Source organism: Canis lupus, chromosome 12 (assembly GCF_011100685.1).
Source record: "Canis lupus familiaris isolate Mischka breed German Shepherd chromosome 12, alternate assembly UU_Cfam_GSD_1.0, whole genome shotgun sequence".
Classification (NCBI taxonomy): Eukaryota; Metazoa; Chordata; class Mammalia; order Carnivora; family Canidae; genus Canis; species Canis lupus.
The window spans coordinates 19313880-19333993 of record NC_049233.1 but is presented as its reverse complement, the minus strand read 5'-3'; the positions used below and the strand labels follow the sequence as shown (position 1 = coordinate 19333993).

Here is a 20114-nt window from a genome sequence, read left to right as displayed (position 1 = left end):
AATTAATTATTTAATTAGTAATAATTAGAGGTTGTTGTATAGGTCAAATCATTGGACTGACAGCATGCTATTGTCAAAATGTCACTTAAATTAACGGAACAGCATTGAAACACAGAGTGATTCATCGTTTAGGGTGGTTACTCATCTACCCACTCCCTTCTCCACAGAGGGAAAAATGGCATTTTAAGATGTGTAGAACATGTGAGATGGAGCATTTAACATTGAGCATTCTACAGAAAGTGTGTAGCCTTCAATCCTTGGTTAGACACGTGGGACAGGGTGAGTTAAGTAACTGAATTTGTGACATCCAGACACTACAGCAACAGTTCGTGGGTTTACACCATTTACATATCATTTCTAAGGCGCTGTCTATTGCTGGGAACTAAATGCTCGTAAAGATCAAGATGCTCAGAGTGAATAACTGTTCAAATACATTTAGGTACATCTGTTGGGTAGCTCGGGCGACATAATCCTTAACGATGATTTTTCTAAAATAAGCCAATATTATTCTAAAATAAGCCATATTTCTAAAATATGCTCTGGACTGTGCCAGGTCTTCACACTGGCTTTCGCGTGGCATTCAGTCTGAACTCCAGCCCTGCTGAGAGAGATGCTTCATCCCCACCAGACAGATAAGAGAACTGAGAACAGATCTTCCTAAGCTGTGAAGCCAGGCTTTGCACTTACTGGTCCTGTCACTCTAGCTATGTCAATCAAGCTCTTGAGGCCCCGGTTTCCTCACTTGTCACATGAAATCCAGGATAAGGATGACTTTGTGAGGATTCAATGACATGGCCCATCTAAAAAAGGCTGAGCTAAACACCTGAGTCATGATGAGTTCTCAATAAATTGTAGCTATTGCTATTTCACATTTTAAAGACCACTTTTCTACACACAGAAGAATGCCATAAGTCATACAAGGTAGACATTTATGGCCTCTTTACTCAGACCAGGAATCCAAGCCAGGGATAAGCCAGAGGTCACAAACATTTTCTGTACAAATAGAATTTTTTTTAAAAAGCAGGTAGCAGACTGGATTTGGCTGGGGAACTGTAGCTTGCAAACCCCTGGTCTAAGCCATGTTGATAGCAGGTTGGCACATAGGAAGCACTCCATGAATAGCAGCTGGACTCATGAAAGAATGAATGAATAAAAAATCTGGGACAAGACCCCAGGTCTTCATCTTAGTGCCATACTTGGCCCAGATAGCACCCCATTAACTAAATTTACAGTAACTTAAAACAGTGAAATTTACTTTTCGATTTTTTTAAAAATATATATTTATTTATTCATGAAAGAGAGAAGCAGAGACATAGGCAAAGGGAGAAGCAGGCTCCCTGCAGGGAATGCAGGGAACCCGATATGGGGCTCGATCCCAGGACTCCGGGATCACGACCTGAGCCAAAGCAAATGCTCAACCAATGAACCACCCAGGTGCCCCTACTTTTTGATTTTTATATGCAAAAAAAATTACTTGTGAGTATGCTGCTGTAGATACTCTTTAAAGGATTCCCATAATGGGACCTTTTAACAAAGGAAATAGACTATTAAAAATACATAAGCTTTTATAGACTTTTTTTTAAAAATTTATTTATTTATTCATGAGAGACACACACACACACACAGAGAGAGGCAGAGACACAAGCAGAGGGAGAAGCAGGCTCCATGCAGGGAGCCCGACGTGGGACTCGATCCTGGAACTTGAGGATAATGCCCTGGGCCGAAGGCGGAGGCTCAACCACTGAGCCACCCAGGTGTCCCTTTTAGATACTTTTTAACAAATATGTACAGCCTCAGAATTGGCTTCAGCTTAGAGCTGACTGATGACAGAATATAGAAAACACTGCCTTCTAAAAAAAAAAAAAAAAACAAAAACAAAAAAAAAAACACTGCCTTCTATATCAAAAGAGCATAATTAATTTCGTTCATCTTTCTCCTGGTCTTCCTTCTAGGTGTAGCAAAATATTTAGAGTAGGCTGAGGTAAAGAGCCTAAAGCAGCGCTGTGCCCCTTCTCTTCTGATCCTAGCTGGAGCCCCACACTCTTCCTTGTTTTCCTTCCCCTGGTCTCCCACGATCCTGCCCTTCCTCGTGGTTTCTTCACAGCCTCCAAGATGGAGAGGCAGTAACAAACTCCTTACATAGGGAAAGTCTCTGAAGATGTGAGCAAAGCCCTGTACTTCAATTATTTAGTCAAAAGAATCATGTTAGAGGTCTAAAATAACAACAGAGCATACAGCGAATGAACCAGAATATTTGTGGAGTTTTATAAATACAAAGGTGCAGCTGCTACATTAGTGGATATAAATGAGAGAATATTTCCAATTGAAGAAGTCAAAATGAACTGGACAACAATATCTAGGAGTCAGAATCTACTCCCAGAAGATACTTCCAGTAATTTCCATGTGTTTGTTGAAAATTTGAGCCAAGAAATTGTAACAAAGGGAAGCAAGTCATCCTTTTCCCCTATTGAAGGAATGCCAGATACCTGGGTTATTATAAATATAGCAACTAGAAAAATCTACTGAATTCCCTACTATTGAGCTATCATTTTATATGCTTTACAAATAACTAGATGCAGAAGATGTAACTGCCTATGTATAGGATTAGTGAAAAAGTAACTGTCAGGTCAATTAATTCGGCCATACAAAAGCCACATGCTCCTAAAGCACATACAAATGCAACCAACAGCAGCTGAAAGTTGAACATCACAAATACAGTGGCATAAAAAGTCAAACATTTGAGACTCCTGGATGGCTCCGCGGTTAAAACGTGTCTGCCTTTGGCTCAAGGCATGATCCTGGGATCCTGGATCAGTACCATATTGGTAGGGAAGCCTACTTCTCCCTCTGCCTATTTCTCTGCCTTTTTCTCTGTGTGTCTTTCATGAATAAAAAAATAAATCTTTTTTAAAAAGCCACACATTTATTACCTCACGGTGGTTGTGATTCGGGAATCCTGACACAGCTAAGCTATGTCCTCTGCTTAGGTGTAGAAGCAGCCAGGTCCGGGCTCCCAACAGAGACTCAGTTGAAGAAGGCCACATTTGTGCTCCCAGAGTTCACTGGCAGATTCCATTTCCCTGTATCTGAGGGATGCATGACAGCTTGCTTCTTCAAAGCTAGCAATGGAGAGAGACACACACTCTCCAGCAAGTCGGCCAGCAAGACAGTCTACGTAACATAGCATAATCCCATCACCTTTGCTAGAAGTAAATTGTCAAGTACTGCCCACATTCAAAGAATGGGATTTATACAAGGGTGCAAACGCCAAGAGTCAGGGATGATGGAGGACACCTTCAAATCTGTCTGTCGTGACTATATCATGTTTCACAATAGAAATATGCTTTGAGGGTTACCTGGATGGCTCAGTGGTTGAGCGTCTCTCTCTGTGTCTCTCATGAATAAATAAAATCTTTAAAAAGAAAAGAAAAGAAAAAGAAATATGCTTTGAACATGAAAACCTTGTATATACCAGCTTTGTAACCCTAGAAAAGTTTCTTAACATCTCCAGAATTCACTTCCTCTTATGAAAATTATAGACAATAACACTGCGTTAATAAGGTCATTGCATCTAAAATATATGTGAATGTGCTTTGTAAACACTAACTTCAGTGAACATGAAGTGGTCAACCAGGTTCCCCTTTTCTTTGCATCTTTCTCTATCTTACATACTTTCTACTTATATTTTCATTAGACCTAAATCTCTAGGATAACTAGATTCTGAATCTAATATCTAAGGAGATTTAAACTTAAAAATTCTGGGATGATACCTGTAATCCATACCAAAGTATGAATAAGTAATTTTAAAGGACAGAGTTTTCCCCTCCAGAGAGATTTTGGGTGAGTGGGATCAGCCCCACATTTCTCTTCCTGTGTGGTCGTTTTGGGGGCCCATCATGTGGCCAAGGCTGGTAACCAGTTGCTAAAGATCCATGTTTCCCTTGCGTGGTGTAGGGGTGTGGCTGGGTAGCAGCCTGGCCTGAAATCAAATTTTGTAGCCCTGTCTTATATGTGGGCAGAACTCTGTGGCTGGGTGCTGACCAATGGAATGTGGGGGGGAAATGATGCACATCACTTCCGGGCCAAGACCGAGAAAACTTCCAGGAGATCCTCCACTCTCTCCTCCCCTGGATGCTGACACATTCAGAGTGACTTTGGAAGCTCAGTTTGAAAACAGCAGTCTCTGTCATCTCCATGTCCTGTGTAGAACATAGTTCCCTCCATCACTGATTAGACTTTAAGTTGAACAAGAAATAAATTTGCATTACGGTAAGCCACAGATTTCTGTATTTATCTGTCCTACCAGCCAATGTTGCCTTCATATGTACATACCTTAAAAAGGGATCGGAGGGATTTTTTAAAATACATATACTTCCTCTAACACAGTGCTTCTCAAACTTTAATATGTATAAAATTGACCAGGGGTCCTGTTAAAATGTTGAGTCTTATTTGGTAAGTTTAGAGGAGGGTCTGACTTGCCGCATTTCCGAACAGGCTCTGACATGATGCTGAGATTGGAACACACTGGTAGTAATAAGGTTCCAACACAATGGTTCTCAAACTAGGGTATCAGAATGCCCTGAAGGGCTTGTTAAGATATGGATTGCTGGGTTCCTTTCCAGAGTTCTGAGTGAGGCCCAATAATTTGTATTTCTAACAAGTTCCCAGACAAGGCTGGATGCTGTTGGTCCAGGGAGCACATTTGAGAACCACTGCACTAAGCAATTCTGGTCCACACCCTTTCCTGGCTTCTGTGAGAGTCATTAGTCCTCAGGTCAGTGCATCATTTATTACAAGTATGCTGAATAAGAAAAGAACCCTTACGGACCAATACCTTCAAGTATTTATAATCACCTGGTGTACTTTTTTAAATCGTTTTTTGTTTGTTTGTTTTGATTTGTTTTTTAAAATACTGATTCCCAAGTCCCAGCCCAGACAAATTTAATCTGAATCCTGGAGGGGAGGGCAAGTATTGGGCATTAATGTTTTTTTTTTTAAAGCATCTCATGTAATTCTATTAGGCAACTAGGGTTTAGAACCACTGCTTTACAGAAATGCCAAGTGTTAGCAATCTGAGAGACAGACTCTTGCTATTCCTTAAACTGTTAACTATTGATATGAAGACCAGGCTTATCTAATTCTCTCTCTAACCAGTGGGAGAGAGCTCAACTTCTTGAACATATGGTTTGTATCAACACTATTTGATTAGGTAACTCTCCCCCCGCCCCATTGCCTTTGACAAGAAGTTAAGTGAGGCTGAATTGATACAAAAGAAACTCAAGGGAAGTTCTCTAATTAAAAAAAAAAAAATGCAGGTGAAAGCTAATGAGAACAGGAAAGAAAGGGGGGAAGGAGAGAAATAAGGGATGACTGGCTGTCTGGAGACACACAAAGAGAAAAAGGAAGAAAAGGGAAGAGAAAGATGCATGCAGTAGTTTTTTCTGGGGAAATGGAAATTATTTTGCTCCAAGTCAAGAATTATTTCCTGATTCTGTCAGAAACCATTTAGTAGTTATGCACATTGGTGCTAACTAGAGTGGCTAGAGTTGGACCTCATAGTGCTCTGCTATTAACAAAACCAGGTCAAGAAAGATGTAGCAGTAGATTCCTTTGGAACGGACACCAAAGGAGAGGTTTTCAGCAAAGACAATGACTCAGGGTGATTAAAGTACATTCATATTTCTCCACAATCAATTGCAGAAACCACTCACTTCCTGGCATACACGAGCTACCAAATTATTCAGTATTATAGGAAGACCTCATCTTCTGAGATGCCCATACATTTTTCCTCACTGAGGGTTTAATGGATAATGGGTGTGATTGGTCACATCCTATCCTTGGGGTCACTAGCTGTGCACTATTCTGAATCAAGTGGGAGGTAGTACTCCAATCGTCATCTCAATGCCTTATCCTGACCCCTATGCCTGACAAGATCTCATCTTCCCAGTAACATCCCACGTAGCCAGCACATGAAGCCAATAAACAAGTCACATGGTGGCCCTTCCCAATGGAATTTTATGAAATTAAAAGGAGGTGGGGACAAAACAGCACTATGGTCAAGGGCATAGGCATTGAGTTTATTCTCATCAGGCTTTCAGTTGTGATTATGTGACTTATTATCTGTGAGAATCTGACCAAATTTCTACCTCTCCCCATGCCTATAGCTTCAGCCACTAGACATCTGGTTGCAAATTATTTGCATAAAAATTAAAAGAAATGATAATTCATACTTGTAAAATACCTAGATATACCTAGACAAAGGATTATTTCCTTGTGAAGGTATTAGCAAATATCTCCCACAATATTTATGTTTTAAATATATAATAAAATACCACAATAATAGTATAAACAAAATATTGAGGAAGCTTTAAAAATGGGGGATCTGGGAAGTGGGGTGGGGCAGTTAATCATGAGAAAAGTGAAAGCAGGTGGGAGTGAGCCAAGGTCAGGAGCTAGATATGGGCAAATGCATGGTCCAAACCAAACACGTGAAATACCAAGAACCCAAGTTCTAGAGATTACTGGCAACTAAGATGGGCAGGAGGTGGTAAAGAGCAGGACAAGATACACAACATTGTAAGGACTGGTTTGTTGTCCAAACTCTTACTGATTCAGGGCCCAGAGAAGAGAATATCACATGGGGTCTATTCCTCATAAAGACACAACACAAGGTAAAGTGATCAAAAGGCTGAGCATTAAGACTTCAGCAAATGAATGTTGTTTGTTGTTGTTGTTGTTGTTGTTTAATGAGTGTTTATTGCACATCAAGGCTTAGAAGTTGACCTTTCAATATTAAAAATACTCCTGAAAATTGAAGAAGAATATCCCTTGGGGGATAACTGAGCTCCCTGTGCCCTGCATGTTCAGAACTTCTCTGAGAGAGCCTGACCTGAGGTTCTCCCTATGCTAGGAACTCTTTTGTCCAAAAGCTTTGCATGTCAGGCAAGACAACTATCTGGTTCACTGCTTACCAGTTCCTGGCTCACCAGTGCCTCTTATCTCTTTCCTTCTGGGTTTAATCTCCCTCATACCTACTTTAGAATATCTCATTCAGCAACTTTCTGTGAATGGACATCACTCAGTCTTTGTCTAAATGGATTTCTAAAGATGCACTTTTCCCCCCACTCAGTTCTATGAACACATTCCTCTTATTATCTTCTTACCTTCATTTTGTTGATGAGAAATCCTTTCTACATATAAATGTTCCTTCCTCGGTTCTTCTTTACTTCATATTTAGTCTCTTGCAGTTTTTCCAAGATAAGTCTTTGTGTGGATGTATTTTTATTTATCCTGCTTGGTACTCGTTTTACTTCTTAAGGTTCATTTTTGTCACCTGCTTTAGTAAATTTTCACTCATTATTGGTTAAATGTGGTCTGATCACCACTACCCTTATTTTCTGATTCTTCTCAATTTATGCCTCAGCCTCCACATCATTTTGTTTTTCCTCTCAGTGCTGCATTTGTTTTTTTGGTTTTTTTTTTTAAAGATTTATTTATTTATTTATTTATTTATTTATTTATTTATTTATTTATTTATTTATTTGAGAGTGTGAGCTGGGGGCCAAGAGAGGCATGAGCAGAGTGAGAGGGAGAAAGAATCTTAGGCAGACTCCCCACTGAGGGAGGAGCTCATCTCACAACCCTGAGATCATGACCTGACCTGAAACCCAGGGTCGGAAGCTCAACTGACTGAGCCACTCAGGTCCCCCTCCATGCTGCATTTTGAATAATTGCCAAAATATGTCTTCCTGTTCATTAATGCTTTATCTAAGTTTAATCCAGATGTTTAACACATCAAATTTAGGTTTCATATGATTTCAATGACTATACTTTTTGTTTCCAGAAATTGTGTTTGGATCTTTTTCAAATATGCGTCTTCTAGTTCATAATGGGTTCTTTTCCCTATGGCTTCCATGCTATTTTAATTATTTAAAACATTCTTAAAGTCTCTTTGGATTTTCCCACTATCTTGATATTTTAGGATCCATCATTTCCTCATGTGGTTTATAATTTTTATTGTGAACTTACCTTACGAGGTTTTATTCCCTCCTGGCGGGCTGGAAATTGTGGCAGTCTTGCTATGGAGAACTTTGCATTTGTTTCTTGCTGGCACTCTAGGAATTTCTCTGGTGCAGGATACATTTTACATTAATTTATACCCCTGAGGAAAGTCCTGTAGTGAAAATGCATGTAGTGAAAATTATAGTCCACACCCACAGCTTGTGCAGGCAAGCCTAGTTTTTAAATTTCTCTTAGAAGACTCTCTGTCCACCCATAGCCCAGGGCAGAAAAATACATTCAGGTCACTTCCCTGTGCTGGTAGGAAGAATCCTTCTAGTGCTATCACTTAAGGGTTCTGACTTTACGTAAGTTCAACTTCTCTATCTCACACAGGCTTAACACCACATCGCTTGGCCTTATTTGGGTGTAGAAGCCCAATTCCTTAGCCCTTAAAGCCTCTATCCAATCTGATATATCCCTTTTTAACATTGATGACATCAGTTCATGAGATTTGTGTTCTGGCTCTAAATTCCCTTTCCATTTGTGACACCAAGGGGACTTTTCCCTTACTTCCTCCCTTTTTCTTTCTTTCTTTCTTTCTTTCTTTCTTTCTTTCTTTCTTTCTTTCTTTCTTTCTTTCTTTCTTTCTTCTTCTTTCTTTCTTTCTTCTTTCTTTCTTTCTTTCTTTCTTTCTTTCTTTCTTTCTTTCTTTCTTTCTCTTTCTTTTCTTTCTTTCTTTTTCTTTTCTCCTTTTCTTTTCAGCTCAGTTATATATTTAAAGGTTTAGCCAAGTCTGACACAATGGGGAAAATGAGAAGTAAGGGACAATTCGGTGATCTCTCCTAAATAACAAACTGCTTCCTTTGACACTCTTAAGTATTCTGCAACTACATGAGATCAATCTTTTGGCAATAGTGATATGAAGTGATTCTATCCTATGACTGTGATCCTATCCTATGACTGTGACCAGGCTGAAATGATGCCATGTGTTTCATTGTTGTGCCCTCACTGCCCACCACATGCCCTGCATTCATTCTTCCAAATGCAGTGCTGGTAACAGGAAGTGCTGGTGACAGAAAGGGAGCAAATCAAGAGTAGGTGGCTTCTACAGAAAGTACCCAGCTACGTATTAAAGGCAAATACTTGTCAAAGAACCAGGCACCTCATTTCAAGCCAGAGTGGCCACTACAAACCTGGCTAGGTGTCGTGAAACATTTTGTTTCCTATTGTCTCTCTTTTCTATTTTCCTGTCTCCAACCACTTCTACAGCCTGACCTGGAAGACCTCAAAACTACCTACTCTAATATTATAAAATTTCCAAGTACACCTAACTGAAGAACTTATTTGCCATTTATATCAGTCAGGATAGGTTAGGTTAAGGTGTCCTAACAGAAACCCAAGAGTGAGTGGCCTGAAACAACAAGATTTATTTCTTGTTCGTTCACATAACTTTCATCATACTGATATGTATCAATCTTCATAGTTCAAAGCAAGTCATATGGCCACAACTAACCTCAAGAGTGCAGGCACTATTCCTACCACATGCTAGAGAGAAGGACTAGAAATATTTGGGAAACAGAACTAGGATTACCACACTAACATTTTGCTTAAGGACAGAAATCCTTTGGGGACTACTCTAATTATCATTGCAGAGAAGACACTAGGCAGTGCTGTCTCTGGAGAGAGAGCTGCCAAAGAAGAACACCATGGCAGCCCTTAGCAACTTACTAGGCTTCAGACCAACTCTAAACAGCTAGGGGCTGGAAAGGGCATATACTATGTATTACATACACCTTGTCATAACTGTTTTAGCTTATTTGATTCAGAGACCCTCCACAAAACTAGACTTTTCTTTTTTCTTAGGCTAACTTTTCATATAAAACAGTCATATTTCCTCCTCAGAACTACAAAGTTTATGGTTTATGAGTCAGTTTAGCTGTATATTCTGAGAAGAAAATATCACTATCCTCATTTTATATATGCTCAAATTAAGACTAAGAGAAGAGGTAAAATTAGGTTTTCCTCAGTTTGCTCACCTGTCAAATGGAACTAATCCTATATACCTTGTAGGTCTCTTGTGGAAGAGACAGATATAACATATATAAAATTTACCCAGGATGTGAGTACTCAGCAAATATTCATTCCCTTTCCAGTTCAGAGATATGGGAGATCAGTCAGGGATAGACTGGCTGGTTTCTTAACAAATGTGATGAGACTTGAGCTACAGCATTTCACTTCATATAAAAGATTTTTTTTTAAGATTTTATTTATTTATTTATTTATTTATTTATTTATTTATTCATGAGAGACACACAGAGAGAGGCAGATACATAGGCAGAGGGAGAAGCAGGCTCCCTGCAAGGAGCTGGATGCAGGACTCCATCCTAGGACCCTGGGATCACGCCCTGAGCCGAAGGCAGACACAACCATTGAGCCACCCAGGTGTCCCCGTATAAAAGATTTTATTTTATTTTTTTAAAGATTTTAATATTTAGTAATATTTAAAATCAGCCACAGCAACGACAAAAAAATCATATGTACCCAGCTCTTAAAAGGACATTACTTCTTACAACATAAAAAGTATTTAAAAATAGCATTACTATGTGTGCGTTTCCTTACAAATATTAACTCATTTAATCTCACTATATGAGATAGGTGACCATTGCTGTTATAATTTTATAGGTGATGACAGTGGGGCACAAAGAGGTTAAGCTATTGGCCCAAGGTCACACAGAGATGAACTGAAATTTGAACCAATCTGGCTCCAAAATCCATGCTCTTAACCAGTAGAATTTCCTAATGCAGCAAACAGAGTCTATTTAGAACTACAACTCCACATGAAAAACTGATTATTTCTACTGCTCAGAAGCAGTAAGTAAGTGGTATGTAGCATCCCTAACAAAACTGGGATGTGGCACCCTCTTCCTTCTTGATATCACCTCCTCACACAGTGGGAGGTGTCTCAGGCACACTGTGATCCTGGTGACTGATGAGTTGGAAGGCAGCAGTGTTTTAAAATCCATATGTCACTTTTCTTTTAACATCTGAGTTTCCACAAGTTCTTATCTACAGATGGCTATGAAATTTACAGACGTTTTTAGTACCTATTAAGTATTTTATGCAATCTTTAATACCTTGCATCACAACTGGATCAAACATACTGCAATCCTATTTATTGGGTGAGCAGCCTAAGCACACTGTAACAACTGGGCTGGAATTTTAATTTATTTCACTATTTAGATATGGCCTGTCTTCCTTTTAACTCTACAGATGCTACAAAGAAAACCTGTAGATCTAATTTCAATGAATTGCACAAGTAAATGTACTATTAAAATAATTAATAATTATCCAGAGATTGGCCAGATAATTCAGTGTCTAATTCTCTGTCAAGTCTTTGTCAAAGTCAAAGAGTCCTTTGTTCATTTCCTTGCGCACTGGGTTTCATTTCTGAGGTCATTTCTAAATGGTTCTAGACAGATATTTTTGTGAAGTGATTGGGGACGTAAACAGCCAAACAATAACTTCCCAGAATTACATAAAAACCAGGAGGTATTCTATATGTTGGCAAATCGAACTCCAATTAGAAAAAAAAAAAAGCAGGAGGTATTGACTGAGAGAAACTGCCCAGGTTGAGAAGCCTTCCAATGAGAATTTCTGCCAAAGGAGACCACTAAATAAGTAATCTGTGACATTCCTTTATTTGCATAAGCACTTCACCCCCATACAGGTGACTATTCCAAGAGAAATTAAAAGTGAAAGAAATATATGGAAAGAGACCTAGAGTATATTTACCACTGCCTAGAAAGGAAATCTAAAGTAAATAAAACACAGCCAGGCCCTCCAAAAACACAAAACTCAAAAAGCTCCTCCTTAATTGGCATTCAACCAATTAATTTTAATTAGACCTCAAGCCCCTCCTACTTACCACCCAGTGGTTGAGGGGTTAATGGAATTAGGGAGGGCTACCAGGATAGCTGATGAGTGATTCTTGCATGAATAATAATTCCTGAGTGGGAGTGAGATGTGCCACCTCCCTCCCCATCTCAAGGTACTTCAGGCTCAACTGGATATAAAAATTAGACGGTGTTCTTTCTGCTTCATACATCACCCAGCAGAACACAGCTGGCTGTTTGGCTCCGGGGCAAACACATTTGAATAGACAAAAATACAGGCTATGTTAGGGTAACTTGACTGAATTGCCCTTCAACCTGAATTTTCTTATTCGTTTTTTTATTTATTCATTTAATTGTTTGACAAGGTAGGAGGACTTTGAAAATTTCAGTTCCCACAACACCCCTTCTTTCAATAAGAAGCATTTCTATTCTGAAATCTTGTTTTATCATTGATCAATAACCACAGTCAGCATCATCTCCACGGATATGAATCTCAGAATGACAAGGGAGCTGCTGGGTTCTGAATTTAAGAAGGCTTCATTCAAAGTGGCAACAATCCAGGCTTATTCAATGTACCTCCCCCTTCTTCTCTTCCAACTTTTAGGAATCATCATTGCTTTACAGGCCTAATGCCAGTCTATAAAGTTATAATCTCCTATAAAGCCTATGAAAAGTATCCCTGTAAGAACCACCTGCCCCTCTTGGGGTTGTGGGGAGCTGCCCTGCTCACTTAGGGACAGCTTGGTCTGCTGCCAAGTTGAAGATTTTACTGGCTGACCATTGTTCAAAAGTAAACACAGGATTTTCAGAGGGCAGGGGAGATGAATGCTGGAAGATAAAAAAATAAAATAAAAATAAAATTTAAAAAGGAGAAAGGGAGGCATATAAAAGAAAAAAAATGGGCCCCTGGAATTGGTGTTTCAGTGCTCTTGCCTCTTCTTTCCTGTAGCCAGGATGAGTAAAGGAACAAATCTCCCATTTTATCAAATCACAACACAACTCAATGGAAAATAAAAGAATTTACCAGCCCTGCTCCCAGAACTTTGTAGGAGAGAACACTAATAGATTGGCCTTACACACTTCACTAGAATCAGATTAAAGAGATGAAAGAAATAACAGGGGGACAGACTCTACCAAAACAACAACAAAATTCTTTTCCCCAACTGTGATGAAATTGACTCTAGTCTTATGCAAAAATGTATTTGATAACAGCTCTGATGCTTCAGGGCATGTGAACAATTGCTGAAATACATAAGAGAGAGGGAGAAATTGTGGGTTCCTCCCACAAAGAGAAAACTACTCTAAGAGTTACGTAATTAAATTTAGATGCATATTAAGATTATAATTTTTAACTTTAAAAAGACCAAAGTTGTTCCTTTTTAAAAGTAATCTATGCATGATTTGTAAGCCCATGTGATGCTTCTGTACCTTGAATGTTGTCTTATAGTAGAAGAGTTTGTTCATTATTTTACTCTGGGATATGTATGTCTATGTATATATTATGCACATGCATACACACTTTAATGAATACTTTCTGTGCACACAAAAAAAGACATTATCTTTGCATAAAAGCACATATAGTGTCAATAAAATTATTATATTAAATTATCAAAAATATTTTTGAAATCTACATTTATTTTCTTCCCTCCCTGCATCTTTTAAAACTTTACTCTTAGATAAACTAGTATTGACACCTCAAAATAAAGAGAAACCAATGAGTATCATGATTGCATAACTATTTTGCTCCTTCTAGTTCTAGCAGTTGATCCAAAACCCTAAAAAAAAATCTGTTTTAAATCCATAAATGAGTTTTTGCATGACACAGGAGTGTAGGGATTTGGGCCAGAGAATATGTGGCAAGTAAAAACGAGTTTTTACATGGTGCCAGCAGAGTGGATATTTTCAGAACTGGAAGGTGGCCAAGAGTGTGGATCCAGGAAATTGGAGGGGGGTTGTCTATTGACTCCTGCAAAGAGATAACCTCTGTATGCCTGGAGGATTTGGATCTATTCAGTAATTGGTTTTGAAGACAGAGGGGGATGAATCCTTGACACCTCAGTTTATTGTAGTGATTCTCAATGGAGAGAATAATAACATGATACTTTCAAAACTGCACATGGTTCTACCCATCCCAGAGATTTTAATAGTCTCTATTCAGGAAAACATGTACCCCAACAGCAAAATCCTCTGGAACTTTGTTGAGTGGAATCAGAATCACAGGCTCTCATAGTTAAGAAGGAGTCAAGGAATCACAGAGCCCAGGCCTTTGGGATAGGCATTGCCATGAGGTTCTAGTAAGGGTTATTTTTTTTTTTAGCAGTGTCCACAGACACTCACTTGACAGGGCTCTCTACAGACCCTGGCCTTTTGCTTCCACTACTTCTTTGCTGCCAATGCCTACCTTGCCGTTGCTCTCCTTCTCCACTCCTCTGATCTCTCCATCTTACTGTACCTACTCTACCATCCCAAATCTAACCCTCTTTTAAGACTAGGCTCACAGATCACCCTCCTTAACTTTCCATGTCTGAGTTAAAGGCTTCTTCTTCCTGTCCTCCTGGCACCCCAGGTTCCTGTCTATGCACGTTAGCACCTCCTATAATTGATTTGTTTATTTACTTGCTTATGTTCCCATTATACACTGAGTTTTGTAAGGTCAGGGAACAAGTTTTATTTGCCTTTGAAATCTTCCTCTTAGTAGGTCCCAGTGCAAAATAAACAGAAGTATTTATGGAAATAAACTAAAATTCTAAAACAGGTTTTTAAAGATACAAAATGACAATTTAAAAAGACATAGCAAAGAAGAAAGAGGAGAGAGAGGAACTTGAATTATTCAATGATCTTAAGTAATCACATCTAGGAAATATCATAACTATGAGCTATAAATTATTGTCAAAACTATACTTGAAAATGGAGTACAGATGACTACCAAACAGAATATTCAAGTAAATATTAAAGGTAATCTAAATAGATACTACTGAATTGGATATTTTGCCTTTGCATACATTCAATTTGGCATGACTTTCATTGTTTAAACAGGTGCACTTTCTGTTATCCCTTGCATCACCAAAGCCACAACAACCTAAGGTGTGGGAAGATTTCTGGAGTCTCTATGATCCTCTGTCTTTCCATTTTTTTCCTGGCTATGCCAAGCCTGAATGACATGGCTCACCCTACTCTGTGAATTTTGTTTGGGAAGATGGATTAGGTGAGTTTAGAAGACAGAGATGGAGAAACAACTAAATAGTTAATATCCACCAAGTGCCTGCTATGTGCTACAGAAATTTCCAAAGAATTCTACGTATACCAACAAATGTAAGCCTCATGGTGACTACTCAAGATCAATGTTTGCATCACCAGGTAAGGAAACCAAACCCTAGGAGTCATTCTTCTAGAACTACACAGCAGGTGGAGAGCAGAGACGAAATAGAATCGAGGCCTACCTGACCTCGTAATTCATGTAGGATTCCTATGCCCTGTGACCCCCAGTCCCACCGTCAGACTGGTCCAGGGAGAGTAATGTCCACCACTAAGGGCTGACACAGGAATCCCCTTCTACTGAGACAACACACAACAGAAATATTCAACTATACTCACAAAGGAGTTATATGACATAGTGAATATATTAATCTGAGGTGATAAATCTAGAAAATTGCACATATAAATTCATTCATTCAACCTTTATATCCATGTCTTCATTATAGGAGATCATCCTTCCTGCATCTTATACTGAGAAAGAGGATTTAATCCCATCACGTTTAATAGAATAACTGAATGAGTGATTTTACTCCTTTTATGTTATGTTTAAAGTGTATTGTGGTTTGTGATCATTTCCTCTTTTCCCTTTCTTAATATTTTTTGGCTTAAGTCTCTACTCATTTCCTTTCTCTCTGTTAATAATTTGGAAATTGCTTTTTAATGTGAATAGTTATTATTTTCTCATTCCTATGATATCAAACTTTTATTCTTCTATTATTATATTTGGGTTTGAGATGCAGGCTTCCAACTCCTCCTCATTGCACTGCAGCTCAACAAGATCAAATATTCCTTCCAGAGTCATTTTCCTATGTCCCATCCTTCCTCCCAACTCTTAGATTTTGTTGAGATAAATTTTAGTTCCAGGTTATTGGCTTTGTTTTCTCCCACAACAGAATGCCTCCCCTGTTTCGAAAACTCATTATTTAACAAATATATTTTTTTCTGACAGTTCTCAACCATTTATGTTAACTTCCATATTGCATGATTTGCTGCAAATTGTGCAGCAAAATTTTCACTTTTCTCCATTTTTACCTTGCGATCATGGATTAATCAATTATGTAAAATATTTTTGTGAATTTTTCCCTAGATCAAGTCATCTTCATTTAATTTCTCTCACTTTGTTCTAAGTGGGCACTGTTATTTCATGACCTTGGACTTCCAGAATTGTAGATGAAAACTCTCATACTACTCTAATCCCTTCTTCTATGTACATGAATTGTTCTTTCTGGGAAGAAACTCATGATACTTTCCATTTATCCTCAGATTAAGTCATATCCTGGTTGTGTGTCTTTTATTTAATTCTGCCTGAGACTAAAGTCAGCTCAGTCAATTTCCTCATTCAAGTTCTTCTGAAATGAGAGACATTTTCTTCTATGGTCTACATAAATATCCCCCTTACTGTCTCTGGAACTCCCACTGATGACATGTTAGTCTTGAACCTGCCCTCTCAGCCTCCTGCTCTCCCCTCGTGGTTTCTTTATCTCTGCCTATTTGTGGGATGAGCTGTTTCATCTGTTGATCTTCCACACTCCACTTCTGTTTCCAACTCCACTTCTGGTCTATCTTTTTCTTTTTAAGATTTATTTATTTATTTTTAGAGAGGGAGGGACAGAGGAGCAGAGAGAGTCTCAACCAGACTCCCCACTGAGTGCAGAGCCTCACGCAGGGCTCAATTACATGACCTTGAGATGATGACCATGAGACCATGACCTGAGCCAGAACCAAGAGTCAGACACGTTAACCAACTGAGCTACCAAGGCATCCTCAACAGGGTCTATCTTCTTTTTTCAAATCCTCTATTGGACTTTTTAAGTCATGGACCATGTTTCCTAAATTCAAAGCAGAAGTCCTTTTTTATGCTCCAATTTTATTCACTTGAGAGTTCTAATGTTTTTTATGAAAGATCTTACTTGGCACTTTTTATTGTCTCTACCTCAATGGGGGCTACCTGTTCCAGACAATCAGATAGGTTTTCCCCTCTCAGATTGCTAGTGCACTTGAGTTGTAACCTGTCTCTGCCTCATTATAAGCTTCGGGCAGTCCAGTTAAACTTTAAGATCTTTTGAACAATAGAAAGCCAGAAAATGGCAAATAGTTCACCCTTTGCCAAGACTTTCTGCTCCTGGATCTCCTAGCAGTATGTAACAGCTCTCTCCAAATCTCAGGAACTGGGAGCAACTCCACACACCCACATAACTGCCCTTACCCATGCCCTCCAGGGGCAGTTGGATGAGGCAGGCCTTCCCAAGGTGACAGAAAATTGGCTGGTGCAACATTTCCTAAAGAAAGTTAGGAACCAGTCAGGAAGATATATCAGCTAACCAGTCTGGAAGATACAAAATTCTAGACTTTGCCTCAGTCCTAAAGGACAAAGAAGACTTCCTCTCTACAACTGGTAAACTCTTTTCCCAAATAGAACCAAATCCTGGACCTGCTCTTTCCTTATAAGTGAAATCTAAGATGCCTCCAGGGTTTACCTGGAGACCTTGCTCCTCCTCATTGATCTCTCATGCTACAGACTAAAACAGGAGGGAATGAGAGCCAGGGCCATATGCTCTGGTTGCTGTGTTCCCAGAATTTCCTCAAAACATACTTACTGAGCACTCATGTGCTGCCAGTGGGACATGTTGAAATGGAACCGTCAGAAGCATTCATAGCTTTATCTGGAACACAATATTTCATGTTTATTTGTTTTAAAAGGTTGTTAAAATTACGGTTAAAGAACTGAATAGTTCTAGACAATCTGTGAAAGATAAATAACACAGGAAGAGCAAAGCTAGAAATATTCTTGTGTTGCATAAAATGTGCAAAATTTGATTGATAATATGCATTTAAGGGGTAAAATCATGAAGGACATTTTAGAATGACTTTTTTCTGCTTGAGTGGGCTTCAGAGCCAACAGAGCAAATTCACTAGTACCTCATAGATTCCCAAGAGAATTTGTGATATAATACCTATTATTATCATTCCCTTAACTCTGATGAGTCCACAGTCTAGGTTAGGTTAAATGATTTGCCAAATAAAAAATAAATAAATAGTGAAACCTAAATCTGCCAAAAGCCAACTCCAGTATACCATGAAAATTCCTACCATACAATCCCCAATAACACTGAATAGTGATAGCATAGCAAAATGCTAACTTTAATCTCCTAAAGCAATGGTTCAGTTTCTGCACTGTAACAAATTGATAAATATATTTTAGCAGAGTATGCATTAACTTTCTAGTCCAGAGACAGATTTACAAGCAGATTCTCTTTCCTCTGAATAACTGTGACTGTATACAAAGTTAGACAATGTAAGTACAGAAAACACACCAGCTTTCATGTCACCTTCCAGCTCCTACGATCTAGTAGGGAAAAATGAGGAGGGATCACTACCGTGGAAGGAAACTGGGAATTACTGTCACTTGTCTTTCTGAGAGAAGTGTACTTATAGATGGTAGAAAAGGATGTAGAGTTCCTCTGGAATCTTATGTGTCCTAACAGATTGGGCCTTTTTCTCTTCCAGCAGGGGAGGAACAATGTTCTCATCAACAGGTGTCAACCAGGGATCCCTGGGTGGCACAGTGGTTTAGCGCCTGCCTTTGGCCCAGGGCGTGATCCTGGAGACCCGGGATCGAGTCCCACGTCCACGCTGGGCTCCCGGTGCATGGAGCCTGCTTCTCCCTCTGCCTGTGTCTCTGCCTCTCTCTCTCTCTGTGTGACTATCATAAAAAAAAAAAAAAAAAAAAAACAGGTGTCAGCCACATAGTATTAGCACACGGACCAGGTAAAGGTCCTGTTGGCATTTGATCCTCTCCAGGTATAGGGCCAGTTGGCTAGTGTTGACACCTATCAGGGGTTGCCAGGCATTCAACAGTGGAGCTGCCAACACACGAGTAATTCAACCATCCTTTAAGTATCCACAACTAACCATGTAAGTATGAAGAACTAACCTATGTGTATATCCAATTCATGTTTAAAATGGTGTCATAAGCAAATTGTATCAGTACATATTATATTTAAGTCCAATAGGTTTACCCAATTAAAGGACAGTCCCGTTAGCCAGGTCATAGTGTTATTTTTAATTGAGGGTCCTAGTCCCCAAAAGGCTTTTGTTTCAGAGAACTAATTTACATACTAAGTATACATAAATACATATCCAGCCTTAGGTTCTGCACTACAAGGGTTTCTCAGCTACTGCATAGTCACTACTTTTCTTTAACTCTTACCTTCCTTTCTTTCTCAGCTTCATCATTCCCTAGGTGCTTTCCTATTTGAGCGCTTCATCTCTAGAAGCATATTATTATTTTCACAACTCCAGATACCACATTTATGGTAAACTATTTCTAATTCTAATTTCAATTAAGTCTTTTTAAAAAATTCATACTCATGCTATTAATAGCCTTAGTTTTTTCAAAAGAAAAACTCATTGCACACATCCTATTTCATATGAGTTTCTCATTTCTGAGGGAACTTCTCTAAAACACTCACAACACACAGGTACAGGACCCCTGAAAGCCAGCAGGTTGAGAATAGATGAGGTAGGTTAACTTACTGCCCCTCTGATTACTTCTAAAGCGACCATTGCTTCTACATTTGATACTACACTGAGCCTGCAGTAAGGAACAGATCACAGTGGGGGAAATGGAAATGGTTATATTTTGCTGGTGAGGCAGTTTTTCTACAGACTTAACAAAAGGGCCTAGAATCTACAGAAAAGATAGTCCCTAGGCTGATCAAACTATTCTTATATAGACCCACTATAGGAAATTGAGTGAGAAAAAGAAACTTTCTTAAGTTGTCTGTTCTAAAACCTCAAAAATAAATACTTTTTAAGTGCCTTAGGTTTCAGTTCCTTCTTTTCTTAGGTATAAACATAATGTAATGTATTCAAACTTTATTCTTTTTTTAAAATTAAAAAAAATAATTTGTTCATTTTAATTCCAGTATAATTAACAGTGTTATAGTAGCTTCAGGGGTACAA

The 20114-nt window shown here is 38.8% G+C and overlaps 1 long non-coding RNA gene across 12 annotated transcripts in view; it reads right to left on the bottom strand.

Annotated features, from left to right (window-relative positions):
* The window catches only part of LOC106559576, a 126881-nt gene that overhangs the window by 72043 nt on the left and 34724 nt on the right, over positions 1–20114 (bottom strand). For 7 of the 12 annotated variants that reach the window (XR_005367833.1, XR_005367835.1, XR_005367829.1 and 4 more), the window contains 3 exons: positions 17747–17812; positions 8029–8173; positions 7164–7333 (listed from right to left, as the gene is read on the bottom strand). This is a non-coding gene — a long non-coding RNA (uncharacterized LOC106559576). Of the gene's footprint in view, positions 1–7163; positions 7337–8028; positions 8174–17746; positions 17813–20114 lie in introns of all 12 variants that reach the window. The other 5 variants (XR_005367832.1, XR_005367825.1, XR_005367834.1 and 2 more) reach the window with 3 other exon arrangements.